Source organism: Amblyomma americanum, chromosome 4 (assembly GCF_052857255.1).
Source record: "Amblyomma americanum isolate KBUSLIRL-KWMA chromosome 4, ASM5285725v1, whole genome shotgun sequence".
Lineage (NCBI taxonomy): Eukaryota > Metazoa > Arthropoda > Arachnida > Ixodida > Ixodidae > Amblyomma > Amblyomma americanum.
Window position 1 is genome coordinate 208,924,851 of NC_135500.1, and position 15,563 is coordinate 208,940,413.

Sequence of the window (15,563 nt, forward strand, 5' to 3'; positions counted from 1 at the left end):
GTGGTGTCATACGCATGGGTGATTAGGTGGGCGTTAGTGCGCCCAGGGACAATAATGTTTTCAAATTCCCACACGTAAGCAGTCTTAAATGACTCTGCCGATTTTTTTTTTCATCAGTAGCTTACATATTTTTCTTTAAACAGCTGTGGAAGGTCCGACAATCTTGTCTTAGCAAGTAAATTGTACGGAATGGAGGATAATATGTCCACATATAAGTAACTATGAGGATTTACAAAAGACACATAGGTCGTTAACTTTTTTGCAATTTTTGGTTTCAGGATACAATGCCTTATTAGGAGAAGAGGGGCCTTCACTATTGTAGACAAGCCCAGCTTCTAAACTTATCTAAATTGTCATTGTCGTTGGAAATATCGAATATGTATTTATGAGCGCAAAGCCAGCCGATACTGTTGCAATTGGGTTGCAAGCCCCAAGGGTAGCGTTGGCCTGGCGGCCTGGGGCAAAGCTGGAAACATCCGAAGGTCCCGGCAAAGGATAAGTCGACTGGCAACAGAACAACTTGTTTATTCTGGCATCTCAAAAGAGCAGCCGGTCAGGGCGACCACGTTACTCGAAGGAAGGAATCGAAGTCTCTCTCGGCGTCCGGGGCAGCGGCGTTTTATACCATCGGAGTCGAGGGCAAGAGGGAACGGCTTGGGAAGAGTCATCCGATACGGCGTCGCTTCGACATGTCCAGACGTGACGGGCGCGTCCGCCAGGCCGGCGCCGGTCAGACCTCCTCGCCTCCCAGTTGGGGAGCTCCTCTCCCCGGCTGCCGCGCTTTGACAAGCGTGGGCAAAACATGCACACACACACACACGCACGCACGACGACACGTGGCACTGAAACCTGCCTGGACGCGCTTGGCGGGAGGCGTTGCGGCCGCGATGAACGAAGCCGCGGCGTCCGTTGCATCCGCGCCGGCTATACCGCGCGTTGTAGGCGAGACGTAACAGACCGCCCCGCCGGGAGAAGGAGATCCCGATGGTCAGGGGACTGCATCCGCTGTCCAGAGGGATGTCGCTCGATGATGCTCGTAATCGAAACCGATCGTCCCTCGACGTTGCTTGAGCGCAGCGCACAGAGAAGGCCTCGTTCTCGGGTTCAGGATCACATAGGACACTGCAAAGTCACTTCGGGAGAGTTGCCATTTTTGTGCTCGTTCCCAGCAAGCGTTAGAACTACGCCGAAACGCAACCGCTCAGTCAGCAAGCACGAGACAACCCTCACTAAGCTCTGCCAGGCTCTTTCCCCTTTTATACTACTGCCTAGTTCCTTACAGTAGTCAAGCAGCACTCAGAACGCGTCCACAAATTGGAAAATTGCACTAGAAAGCACATAATCACTTTGAAACACTAAACAAAAGCAATATGTTAAAAATCCTGCCTCAGGAAGAAAACATCAGTAACCAACAACTTTGAGGCGGATTCCTACGGTAGGGGCTTCGACTTAAGCCATCGGCGTTACCGTTGAGACTCCCCTTTTTGTAACGCACCTCAAAGGAATATTGTTGCAAAGCGAGGCTCCAGCGCAGGAGGCGGCCATTTTTGGGAGATATGGTCTGCAGCCATTGGAGAGGGCAATGATCCGTCTCAATGATAAACCTCGAGCCGGCTAGGTAGCATGACAATTTCTGAACGGCCCACACGAGACACGCACACTCTTTCTCGGTGGCGCTGTACGCCTGCTCACGACAGGTCAGCTTACGACTAGCATACAGGACGGGGTGTTCCACTTCTCCATTGTCCCTTTGGCACAGTACAACGCCCATGCCTCGCTCACTAGCATCGCACTGAACAACGAACCCTTTTGTGTAGTCTGGCGATCGTAGCACAGGCTGGCTTGTTAGGGCGCTCTTTAGGGCGCTAAAAGCTCTTTCCTTTGTCTCGCTCCAGACGACTGTTTGGGGCTCTGTTTTTCTTAGAGCATCCGTCAGGGGAGCCGCGATATCGGAGTACCTGGGGATGTACCTCTGATAGTAGCCGGCGACACCTAAGAACGACCGAATATCGGTCTTCGTGCGCGGTTGCGGGAAGTCTCGCACAGCGGCCACCTTTATTTCAGAGGGGCGGCGACGACCCTGTCCAATCACGTGACCGAGGTATACAACCTCGGCCTGTGCTAATTGGCACTTGGGAGCTTTGACTGTCAAGCCCGCTTCGCGCAGGCGGGTTAGCACTGCCCGCAAGTGTGCCATATGCTCAGACCAGGATGCGGAGAATATCGCTACGTCGTCTAAATACGGTAAAGCGAATTCTTCCTGTCCTCGCAACACTTTGTCCATGAGGCTTGAAAAGCAGTATGGCGCGTTCTTCAAACCAAAACTCAAAACTTTAGGACGGAATGTTCCCATTGGTGAAATGAACGCCGCATACCTACTAGCCTCTTCTGTAAGTGGAACCTGCCAATAACCCCTGACAAGATCTAGGGTGGAAATAAACTGAGCGCTACTAACTTTCTCAAGGCGCTCCTCGATGTTAGGGATCGGATAAATTTGATCCTTAGTAATGGAATTAAGCCTGCGGTAGTCGACGCAAGGACGAGGTTCCTTGCCCGGTACCTCAACTAAAATCAAAGGGGAGGTATAATCACTCTCACCCGCCTCAATAACACCGAGCTGTAGCATTTTCTTTACCTCAGCCTCCATAATATCGCGCTGGCGGGGTGACACCCGGTACGCCTTGGATCGTACTGGCTCTGGGGAGGTAAGTTCTATATCATGAGTAAGGACAGAAGTCCTACCAGGCCTCTCAGAGAACTGACCTTGAAACTCTTGTAAGAGTTGGTGTAGTTCGGATTTCTGCTCAGCCGACAGCGGTGCTTTAATGATTAAGTCACTAATGACCTGATCAGTGTCTTCCCTGTTCGTCACTGAGCCTATTCCCGGAAGCTCGACCGGAAGCTCTTCTAACTTTCCCGTGTCGGGCATTTCCTCTCCAGTACCTGGTGCCTTCAACGCTACAGGCTCAATTTTATTCAGTTCGGACGTGCTCTGAATATCAGCTTGCTGCGCCTCCGACCCTTTCTCATTGCTCGACAACGTCGGCCCCGCAACTACCGCCTTTGCAGCGAGCTCCCGAACTCTCGGTCTGGTTAAGGCCTGAACGCTAGCCTCACCAAACAAAAGCCCCTTCTCGCGCAGGAGGTGATCGGACCTGTTCGAAAATAGGTACGGGTACTGGGGGGGCAGCCTAGATGACACTACGGCCTCCGTCTCAAGTGCTCCGAAAGGTCCTTCAATAAGCACTTTTGCTACGGGCAGACACACGCTATGAGCTTCCACGGCTTGCTTGATCCATGCGCGCTCGCCCGTGAACATATCGGGTTCTACGTAAGAGGGGTGAACTACATCCATTGTAGCTGCGGAATCACGAAGCACTCGGCACTCTTTCCCGTTCACGAGGAAGTCTCGCATGTAAGGCTCGAGAAGCTTCATGTTCTCGTCAGTGCTACATAATGACAAACACACGACTTCTCTTTTTGTTTCTGGACACTGCGCCGAAAAGTGACCCGGCTTCTGGCACGTATAACACACGCGCGCTTGCCTCGCCTCGAACCGCTTTCTGCGTTCGGCTTCGGCTGCCGCCGTCTCCTTACGTTCGGTCGGACTGCTTTCACTCGCATCCGCACTACGCGTGTCCCCCCTTGCTCTCATGGGTGTGAACTTCGGCCTCTCAGACTTGGAGCCAAATTCACCCTTTTGACCGTCCTTAGCTCCTCGAGCCCGACGCGTCACAAACTCCTCGGCTAGCTCGGCGGCTTTAGCCACTGTACTAACGTCTGGCCTATCCAAGACCCAGTACCGCACGTTCTCAGGTAACCGACTATAAAACTGTTCTAGCCCGAAACACTGCAGAATTTTCTCGTGGTCACCAAACGCTTTCTCTTCTTTGAGCCACTCCTGCATGTTTGACATAAGCCTGTAGGCAAACTCTGTATATGACTCATTTCTGCCTTTTTCATTTTCCCGAAACTTCCGACGGAACGCCTCCGCTGACAGCCTGTACTTTTTTAGCAGACTCGATTTCACTTGGTCGAAATCCTCTGCCTCCTCTCTCTTCAAGCGAGCGACTACGTCGGCCGCCTCGCCGGGTAACAAAGTGAGCAAGCGCTGTGGCCACGTTTCCCGAGAGAACCCCTGCTTCTCGCACGTTCGCTCAAAGTTAACCAGGAACAAACCAATGTCCTCTCCAAGCTTAAACGGCCGCATCAGGTCAGTCATTTTGAACGATACCCGTTCTCCTGCACCGTGTGCCTGACTTCCATTACGAGCGCGTTCCATCTCTACCTCGAGACGCTTCATTTCCAAAGCGTGTTGACGGTCGCGCTCTTCTTTCTCTTTATCTTTTTGCTCTTTACGTTCGCGCTCCTCTTTCTCTTTTTGTTCTTTACGTTCGCGCTCGTTTTTCTCTTTTTCTTTTTGTTCCCTCTCCTCAATGGTCTCAAGGCATTCCGACAGCTCGTCATCCTCAGCCTCCAACTCAAGAATAGCCCTTAGCAGTTCTGGTTTTCTGAGTTTGTCTGAGACATCCAGACCCAACTCTCTTGCAAGCTCCAGCAATTTCGGTTTGCGCAACGACTTCAAATCCATGGCTGCTCCGAATGCTGCTTTCTCTACTGCCTACTATTGTCTTGCCGCAAACTAACCCGGCAGCAACGACAACACAATTACCAGCTCTGTTTCTGACACTAACAAAAGCCTGGCAAAACTCAGAAGAAGAAAGTCCCGCACTCACCAAACCTCGCAGCCAAGAATTCAGCGCAGTCGTTCCGCTGCAGGCAACCAGTCATCACACAGGGCTCGTTGCACTGCTCCCGGATGGTCGTTGTGCTGCTCAGCATACAGTTGAACGCATATCTTCGCTGCCGGCCTCCGTTGTCGGGATCCCACCGCTGGCAACCAGTTGTTGCAAATGGGTTGCAAGCCCCAAGGGTAGCGTTGGCCTGGCGGCCTGGGGCAAAGCTGGAAACATCCGAAGGTCCCGGCAAAGGATGAGTCGACTGGCAACAGAACAACTTGTTTATTCTGGCATCTCAAAAGAGCAGCCGGTCAGGGCGACCACGTTACTCGAAGGAAGGAATCGAAGTCTCTCTCGGCGTAGTAAGTGGATGAAAGGGGAAGAGGGAAGGAAAATGCACGGGCCTGTGACTGGTGTTAAAACACCACAATCACTGCCGGCGTGCAGATAGAGAGAAGGATAGGTAGGGTTTCAGAAGAAGAAGGAAGAACGCGCGCGCAGGGGCGCGCGCGCGCGCGCGCGTAGTAGTAGTAGTAGTAGTAAGTGGATGAAAGGGGAAGAGGAAAGGAAAATGCACGGGCCTGTGACTGGTGTTAAAACACCACAACCACTGCCGGCGTGCAGATAGAGAGAAGGATAGGTAGGGTTTCAGAAGAAGAAGGAAGAACGCGCGCGCAGGGGCGCGCGCGCTCCTCGGAGAAGACAGACCTCTCCGCCCTCCCGCGCGCGTCCTCCTCCGGCAGCGGCGTTTTATACCATCGGAGTCGAGGGCAAGAGTGAACGGCTTGGGAAGAGTCATCCGATACGGCGTCGCTTCGACATGTCCAGACGTGACGGGCGCGTCCGCCAGGCCGGCGCCGGTCAGACCTCCTCGCCTCCCAGTTGGGGAGCTCCTCTCCCCGGCTGCCGCGCTTTGACAAGCGTGGGCAAAACATGCACACACACACACACGCACGCACGACGACACGTGGCACTGAAACCTGCCTGGACGCGCTTGGCGGGAGGCGTTGCGGCCGCGATGAACGAAGCCGCGGCGTCCGTTGCATCCGCGCCGGCTATACCGCGCGTTGTAGGCGAGACGTAACAACGGTTATTTAAGAGCTAAGGATGCACATTAACGTGTCAAATGCTAGTTATGATAAAATTGATGGCAGTACTCATTGCTCCAGCGGTACTTGGTTGTTATTGTTAATATTTTTATTATTGTTTTTACAAACCAATTTTTTTATTGACGTGTAATTGAATGTGTAATTTAATATATTATTCTGAACATCGTTCATGCATATACAATGTCCCCTCCGCAAGAGTGCGGTGGAGGCTAGTTGGTACGACAATATATGAACAAATAAACTGCGCAAAGTACGGGGCATAGAAAAGAGAAGAAGCAGCCAGGACGAACGCAGACTCAACTAACAACTGCTTTAATGCGCCAGAGCCTTCTTCCATCTTCAATAACAACGCTCATGCGCTTCAAACACACATTTTCAAGCACACACTGGCAGTGTGTGGAAAGGAGCCGTGGGAGCAATACACAAGTTGTTATAGTCTGCACTACACCCGTCTGCTTCTCTTTTTTTTTGATGTCCTGTACTTTGCTTAGTTTTTAAGTTTATGCGAAGTCCCCCTGTATAATGCTGTAAAGGCTTGTGAACAAAGGCCACCGAAATGAAATAAGTTACGCTCTTTCTCTAGCTCTGAGATTTTGCACTGACCTGTGCCAGGGTGATGAATGTCCTGATGACAGAAGGTGTGTAGTGGACCAGGTGGTAGGGGCTGAGGTGCTCTAGGTCTAATAGAGCCACAATACCCTTAGTTTGGAACTCTTCGCGAAGAAGCAGGTGTTCAGAGTAAAGTAGGGCAATTCTGAAGATGTCGTTCAGGGAGCAGATGTCCGGATGCCAGCTTCCTAACAAAAAAAAAACTAAGGTCCAGAATAAATCAACAAGCAGAATAAGAAGTCCCAAAGAGACTGCGGGTGTTTGAAAGGCAGAGAACAGCTCTGGTTACATCTTCAAAATACGTAAGCCAAGGTTTCAGATGTTTAAAGGAATCCCGCGACTAATTTTTCAAGATAGACTTGTTGAGGTAAAAAGGTCTTTATTTTTTTCAGAAAACCAATTCCAGTGATGGCGAATGCCAAGAAAACTGGTGAATCAAGTTAGGTAGTAATAAGGTTAAATAAATCCTAATATTTAACTTCATAATTTAATAGAGGCAGGCGCTTGGTTACACAGATTTGTTGCTGAGCTTTTCTAATAGCCGCATCTGTTTTGGGAATTTCAAAAACGTGATTAGCTTTGGCGCTGCGGCTCAACAAATTTTAGTAATTTCTAGCGCAATTCGAAAATCGCGCGCCGGCCATGTGCTCGCAGTGACGTCCATCTAATCGCGTCACTCCGCGGCACACGTCCCACGGGACCTCCTCATCTCCGCCTCTGCAGGAGCAGTGAGCAGCGCGAGTGACACAGAAAAGGTCACGTGGCACAAGCAGCGCGCATTGCAGCTGTCGGTAGTCGACATTTCCAGCTTCACGCCGCTAATGCGCCGAAGGCTGCGGTTATTAGCCTCCGCTTCAAGTATTGGACAGCCAGGATGCCTATTCTCTTCATCGGTTTACCTTTGCCTAGAAGCTCGAGGCAGCCTTGAGACAGACCAGTCTAGATGTACTGTGGCATATATCCACGGGCGGACTCAGTGGGTTGCAGCTTCTGAATGCGAGTAAGGAAACGGACGTCATAAATCTTCTTTTCTACAATGAGACATACTCTTTTCAAAAGGATAGATAAAGCCTATAGCTGAAATCTTAAGTTTCGTTACAAATGTTGCGCACTTGGAAATGTACACACTTTGGCCCCAAAACGAATCGTACCGTGCCCATTGAAAGCGGATGGTTGCCTGTGCTACAGCGTCTTTCATGTTTTCATAAACTCCTTCAGGCATGGTTGAAATGCAGCTCCGCCAGGGGGCACAGCTGCCGGCATCATTTGCGGCAGCGGTGCCATAGTGGAACATTCAGTGAAATGGGTTTGTGTGGGTCCTAAGAAGTTGAGACCAAATCGAAGCTCTCCATAATGTTTTTTTTTTTTTCTGACAGCGAGCAATGCAGGTCTTTGAATGTAAGAAGTTGAATTGCACAACTGTTGCAGTCAGCTCACCAATTTTGTACATTATGACACCTCTCCCTTCGGGATCCGTCTTGCGTGAAACTGCAACCAGCCGATGCACGCGGCAGGCGACGTCGAAAGGAACACTGTGCAGTCCAAGGGCTTCGAACATTTCCGGGTTGTCCCTTCGGACTTCAAAGTACTTCTTCACATTCTTGAAGGCGCGCTGGACGTCAAACTTGCGACCTCACAGGAATTTAAGGAGAAAGGCATCGTCCGTGGGGCACTCGAGCAGCGTCTCCCCTGTTTGTGGCATATTTGTGAGGAGAGAAAACGGAATATATTTGTAACCACCAAACTTCTTTTTCTGTCCAGTTTTTTACGTAGCTAGACCACGTAGCTACCACGTAGCTGGACTACTTAGCTTGTCTCGTTTTTAATTTTGTGTTTAGTACCTTTGACAACAAAACACTGCACCCACGCAGCCACTGTTGGGGAGCGTAGTATAAGGTGTCCCTGGAAATGTAATGTCTTCTTTGGAAAGGAAAAAAAAGTTCAGTTATGGCCCAAAGCATATTTGTTTCCACAGGCAATAGTCTGAATCATATTCATTCATTATTATTGTAAGCGTTAAAACTTAAGAAGGGAGCTGTACAATGAACACAGGAACCAGAAATAATTGATGCTTAGAATACCGCACGGATACTCCAAGAACAAAACAACGGCAACGCCTGTGCAGTGAAACTAATTATCTGGCTTATTTGGTTATATTCTTTCGATATGCTCAAGCTGAAGGCCTAGTGCTGCTCTGGCATGTAGCTAAAAATAAGTTGCTCCTTTCTGTTTTTCCTTAGAGCCCAGGGTTTACAATACCGTGCTGCGCAGTCTCATAAACTATTTTATTTTGACAATGTTATTCAGAGACTCTTCTATCTAATGCTTTTCCTAAGGAAAGACATTGAAATATTTTGTTTTTTGGGATTAATGATTGAAACTTGTCATATTGCACTTGTAATTTAATTTAATATTAGTCACCTTGTCTTCGTTGAACTTGAGAATTGCGTTCTGCCGTGTGAACTGCTTTCTTGTGAATGTGCTGCCATCTAGACGCGATTCCTTCGGTTAGCTCTTAGAAGAGAATTCCGTAAGTTATGAAGACATGAATTTCATTCTGCAAGCCGCATATTTTACTTGTATCCTCGCTCACTGAACTCTCCTCTGAGCTTCCGAAACTTCCTTGAACATTTATTGCAAATGCAGTTGAAATGCGCTGTATTTTTTAAAACCATGGCTGTTAAGTAGGTCAATGTATTTTCTATCGGCTACCTCTCTCAGGTGTTCGGTATTGATACCATATGCCAAGGCGAGGTGTAATCTTTGTGACGGGCGCCGATCAAACGGACTCTGTGCGTCGATCAATCGATTCCATGCGCAGATCAAATGTACTCAACTTTCTTCCCCACAACTAAAACTGCCAATGCAAACGCATTCCATCGTGCCGAGAAATGGATTTATGCTTAGAGAGTTCAGGGCGCTGGACGTGATATGTAATATGAAGATATATGAACTCTGCCAAATGAATCTAAACATTGAAATTCAGTTTTCTCAGACAGCCCAAAAATACTTAGTTCTTCATTCCATTAGTGAAAAAAAAATATGTTGTCACTGTGGTATATGCAGTATATGAATTCCAGACGGCTACCAAAAAAAAAGGAAAGGAGAAAACAGGAAGACCTGATCTTCCAGCTGGCAGTGAATAACACTGGAGTGTTTTATCGTTAAGGCTTACCCATAATGAGTTCCCGTAGTTGGTTCACAGCCTCTTCCATTGCAGCAGGCGTCACTCCCAGATCTTGAAATTCAAGTCCTTTAATATACTTTATAGATGCACTGTTTTCGACCATGGCTTTTGTGATGTCACTGTTGATCATAGCAGTACACGCCGCATCTATAGGAAAGTTACGGTGATTAGTATTAGTACATGGGTTCCATGAAACCATCGCCGATAAAGCAGTCAGGCAGAGTTTGAAATGCTTTCTATATTTGTTATATTCACATGCTACCTTTTGCCATTTAGGCACCTGTCCACAGCATCCTCAGTGACGATAGGCGTCGGAAATGACATGCTCGCTCATGTAATTGCTTTACTTGAGCCAGAACACGCGAGTACGAGTTTTGGACAGTAATCTATGATAGCTGTTCGAAAAAAAAAATTAACACAATCACTTTCAAGCGACCCAAGTTTACATAAATTTTTGCTAGTTTTGGGGATGTTTGTTAGGGCTGGTTTAAAGAGCAAACACGGCGTCCTTCCATAGACGACCCAAAATTATAGCAACCCATGCTTTACATTTCACAGATTATCAGGATGCCTACAGTAGAAGGCCTTGAATAAGAGCAGTGGACTATTTTATAATCAGTGTGATAAGAGGACTATCTGCACTCATCTTCAGCTTTTTATTTATTTATCTTTTGGTTGTTTCAAGTAAGATTTCAGTTTGGCCGTCCTATTAATTGAATTGTATTATTTGAATGGGAGACATTTGGAGGTGAGCATTATATGTTAGCGTGTTACCTTCCACGCTCTCAAATGACCATAGACGAAAGTATTTTTTCATAACTATTAGTGGTTGGCGGAAATGATAACGATATATACTGCGAGCTACCACCTGTCCACCCTGACACCGAATATGTGCCGCTAACCATCCCTGTGTTGGTAACTCAATGTGTGTGCACTTCCAGGTGGAAACTCGATCCTCGTAACTCACCAGGTAACTCTCTTGCTCCCTCACTGTGCTGGTAGCCCGACGAGGATACCTTCCTTTTAGGGTTACAGACGGGGGGAGTCATTTCCTCATTTTTTTATTTATTTATCTATTCATTGTGCCATCCCAGACTTTCTGTAGAGTGTACTAGTTATGGTACTATATAATTCGTGTTGTCTTTGTAAAAAGAAGTTTCAAGCCTGAGACGAGAATGTAGTTATAAAAAACCTTAAAGAACAGACCTGCTAATTCAAGGCACTACTAAACGCGTCTCACACCTTTTAATTTACCGGTAACGAAGAGGAATAGCGCGTAATGACTTGAGGCTTAACGATTTGCCGGCTTATCTCGCGCAGTACAGAATTACATTCGATATGCCATCTCTCTTCGTCTTCCCGACGAGCACCGATGGAATCAGCGAGTAGATAGAAACCAGGCACTGGTCAACAGGATGTCTACGTAAAACAAACAAAAACGTGATTTCTCAAGAGGATGTTTTAATACACTTTAGTGAAGCACTCAGTCGAGACAATTTGCCGAGGACAGTGATGGTTTCAGATGTCGTTTAGCATAATATTCACTTTCATGCTCTCAAAAATGCATTACACATTCACACCCTTCTAGTGACCGCAGTTCTCACGCACAACCTGCGAAACCGAAGTCTTCATCCAAGTTCACTTGCACTGATGCCCTCATCATCACTCTTGGGATTCAGCAAGGCGACGTACACTAGAAAGCGAAGATATCTAGGCTTGGTCAGCAATTAGCCCTTTTTTGCACCAGCCATGCGTCCACCGTATCTCAACAGACGTCATAATCTCATCTTTCGGCCTAATTCTGTGCAGAGCGCCAACAATTTTCCGCTCTTCCAACCTTGTTGGCCTACGTGACCTTAGGTTATCAGTTCTTAGTGATTAATGTATCACAGGGGGCGATCTCTTCCAGCTGCTCTGAGCTCGGGTGGAATGTGCATCATGATCAGTTTATTTATCAATAGTAAAATGCACTAACTCGAATATTTTCTCTCATCCACCGAAATGCTTTCACCATTTGTGTTTTTTTAATTTTACTGTTATCATATGGATTTCTACTACTTCAATCTCACTTCATGCTTTCTCTTTACCTTTAGAGTTTAGGCCCCTGGAGGGGTCGACTAGCTGAACAGACAGTTTATACAGCTTCATTTTCACGGAGGTTAATAAAGTGCTAATCATCGATGCGCTATTCACTTGAAAATGCATTTTACATAAAAAAGTAGGCGTAATTAACAGTTCAACGTTACAACAGAAAAGGCAACATACCACCGATAGTAGTCTTCTCTGCGTGGCGTCCTTTGAGATCAGCGGAAAATCTCCCATACAGCCGTCTAATGAGCACCTTATTTCGGCGCCACCCAAGAATCTTAACGCAGTTATGTACGGCGCAAAAAAAAAATCAGACGTGCACTGAGAACACCATTCACGTTAAATTATCAGACCTCTTCTTTCAACGACTTTGATGGCACAAGTGGTAAGAAACGTAAATATCACCGTAACTTTACGTCCTACGTTCGCCAGACCTCATGATAGCGAATGGAAAGAAAAAGAACACTGCCCTGCGTAGCGGCCTTCATAGTGGCGTTCTCCAAACCGGTTTTGCTTAGCGAGGCTCGCAGAGAGGTAGAACTTGGCACATCGACTAATTTTTTCGAGCGCTGCTCTTTCCTGCCTGCGTTGCAAAGAAAAGGGGCAATCTAGTGAATCATTCATGAGCGTTAAACCTAGGCGGTATCGTTCGGGGAAATATTCAGCAAAGTGAGCGAATATCGGAGGAGAAGGTTTATTATTTATTTATCTTGATACCCACAGCGCCCGTTGGGGGCAGTATTATAGGAGGATACAAGGGGAAAAAAATATTTTCATACAGATAACACACTATACAAAAAACGAAATAAAACAAGTAAAGAAAGCAAAACAAGCAAAAAATTGAATACATCGCATCGTAATCTGAGAAGAAACGAATACGAAAACGCATAGTGGTGAAAAAAAATATTGATACGTGGTGGTAAGTCAAGGAACACGATGACATGATGATAGATTAAAATAAGATTTAATGGCTGTGGGGCCAAGCGCGAGCGCTCCGTCCCGCACCTCAGCCCTCTTCTTCGTCTCCGTAACAGTATTATTTCACCAAATGACACGTCAATGCATTTTGAAAAGACGAAGGTGGGGCTGAAACAACCTCCTCGGGCAATTACTCCGATCATGGATTGTTTTGGGAAAGAATGAATTTTTAAATATATTTATACGGCACATGTATCCTTGAACTTTCTTAGTGTTGTGTAAAAGGAAGGATACGTAGCTGGAGCCTTTAATGTGGGCATTTTTTTTTCAAACCTGTTGCACCTGAAGGATATTGGGGAACAGCCATAGTCGTAAGCACTTCTCTTACAAAAACTTCTTTAGACACTCTATAGACTGTCCATAGATTTCTGTCTATAAAGTCTATAGACTCTCTATAGACAAACCCTAGAAAACAGTCTTGCCGCCAAACACAACTGCCACCACGGTAGATGCAACAGTCGTCAACAGGGTTACTTTTAAGGCGAAAGCCTTTAATGGCTCATGCTCACGGCCACAATCGTGTGCGTCCGTCCGTCCGTCCATCCGTGACGCTTTGTTTAGTGGGAACTAATAAAGACAGGAAAAAAGAATGACTGCCTCAAATAGAAGAGAAAAAAATGACCCTAGAAGCCAAGTTTGATGGCTGTAGAGTAATCAGTTATTTAATTATAGAAAAAATGTCAAAAGATGTCAACTCACAGAGGCAACAACCGTAGCAGTCAAAGTCGGGCGGAAAGTCTTTCGCCTCACGCAGTGTAGATCGTCAAAGTGCCCCTTGAATTTTTAGTGTTTTCGCCAAAGATGCTTAGATACGTCCTTTCGGCCCTGAGCATCTCTGGTGTTGTGATCTGATTCTGCTCTTTCAGTTCACAATGCATAGAAAGCTGTGGCGATCGAAGGTTCCGGCGATATAAGCGGCGCCTTTTGTTTCTCAAAGTTTATTTATTTGCTTTTTTTACCTACAATACCCCCTAAGGGCCCTCGTGCGAGAGTATTACATGGGGGGGGGGGGGGGGAATACAAGAATAAATATATGGCACTGGCACTTGACATAAAACAAATAATGCATGTAATAACGAAGAATGAAATAAAGCTAGTATCGTACACAAATGAAACCACGGATAACGCAAAATAAAATGAAATACTCAGTAATACTATAATGCACATAATACATCAAAATACAAAATCTGTTTGTGCATGGTTTGCTTTAACAAATGCTGAAAGGATTGTCAGTCCACCTCAGTAGCCAAGTGTGATGGGAGGTTGTTCCAGTCTATTATGGTGCGATCAATGAATGATTTCGCGTAAATCGATGAACGGCACCTTATGCGTTTTATTTTGTTACCGTGGTCAAGGCGAGGAAAGACTGCAGGGGTCCTTCTTTGGCTTTGCCTTTGTTCATCCAAGGCTTAACCGTTCTACGATTCAACGAAATGACACGTGATGGCATGTGCTTCTTTAGTATGGACAGTAGTTTTGTTTTTAGTATATTCCATGTAGAATGCACGTCGAGATTGGAAATGTGATATATAAAATCAGACCTAAAGGCATCGCGAGACATATTTGCCTGGGCCGTAGTAAAACACCGTGCGTGGCGGCGAATTTCTGCGGCGTTCGGCAATGCAGGCCAATCTTGCGATTACAATTTCATTGTCGCTTAAACCTGGTATTGTGGAGATAAAAAAAGATGAGAGTCGATCGTTGCAAAAAATAGTCATGTGCATTAGCACTATGTGAGCCTATTCTAGTCGGGCATTCCACAAACTGATCGAAGTACGGAAAGGGCATTAATCATTTAACAGAAAGCGGTATAAAGCAGAGATGCAGTGTTGATTTTGGGTTTAAGGGGAGAACACATAGGTGCCAGAAATTAAGCAGGAGCAAGAAAACCAGTGACTGTCTGTTAAGTTAGAAGCTCACGGCACCGATGGGTTGTCCCCCCCCCCCCCCCCCCTTCCCCGCACCTTTTCCTGGGAGCCGTCATCTCCTTGGAAAGTAGAAGGAATTTACTGAGAGGCGCGACGCCCGCGCGTAGGGTGCCTCGATGCTAGCTACCCGCGCTAATCCTTTCGGCTCTGGTCCTGGCTCATCCCCTGCTGACCGGCCGTGCACGAGGGGTAGAACAGTGACAGTGCATCACGCATTCCGGATGCTGCCCAAAACCGCGGGAAAGCGGGAGAAGGACCCCGAACTGTCTTGTTAGAGTACTCCACAGGGCGCCGACGACCTTGTCCCGCTGAAGAAAGTCCTTAGCTGTCAGCGGGGACGGCAAAGCCGATGCCTGGCGTCTCGATGGAATGCACATGCAGCGAGCTGTGTACGCGAAACCGCGCGCCCTGAAGGTTCCAGGAGGCGCGGGGTCCACTGGGCTCGGACCGATGAGCCCTGGGCTCTGCCCACTTGCATGTACGGCGCTATTGCATTGCTATTGGTTAAAATTGGGCGAGAGCTGGTTTAGTAAAGCTCCGCCCAATTATCGAAGGGGTTAAAACCCGCTTGAAACAGACTTGAAAGGAGCGCGCCGAGTCCCAGTCTCGGCCGCTTTTAAACAGCCTTCGCTTTAAACTTCGTTATCATCACTGCCTTGTATTTCAATCCCGTCTTTAATAAATAAATTTTCCCTTAAGGAGTTGAATCTGCTGCCCTGACCGGCAACGTGTCGCCGGACGAGCGGACGAAGACCTGAAGTGCTCTTCGTACCGCTAACCGCCGTGTATATTCGATCACCGGCCAGCGTGCCATCATCGTTCACCGCTCGCGACGAGCAACCGACCAGCCCAATCCGGCCATCCCATCAAAGAAGGATTGATTGGAAAAGCTTAACTGTTGCCGTGGAAAAGATTGACGGGAACT

At 47.3% G+C, this 15,563-nt stretch overlaps 1 long non-coding RNA gene across 1 annotated transcript; it reads right to left on the reverse strand.

The window, feature by feature from the left end:
• Positions 1 to 8,008: 8,008 nt before the first annotated feature.
• Positions 8,009 to 12,280, reverse strand: LOC144129213 (uncharacterized). Its single transcript, XR_013313886.1, has 3 exons — positions 11,910 to 12,280; positions 9,633 to 9,791; positions 8,009 to 8,146 (listed from the first exon to the last, which is right to left on the reverse strand). It is a non-coding gene; the product is annotated as an uncharacterized LOC144129213 (long non-coding RNA).
• Between the last annotated feature and the right edge of the window lie 3,283 nt (positions 12,281 to 15,563).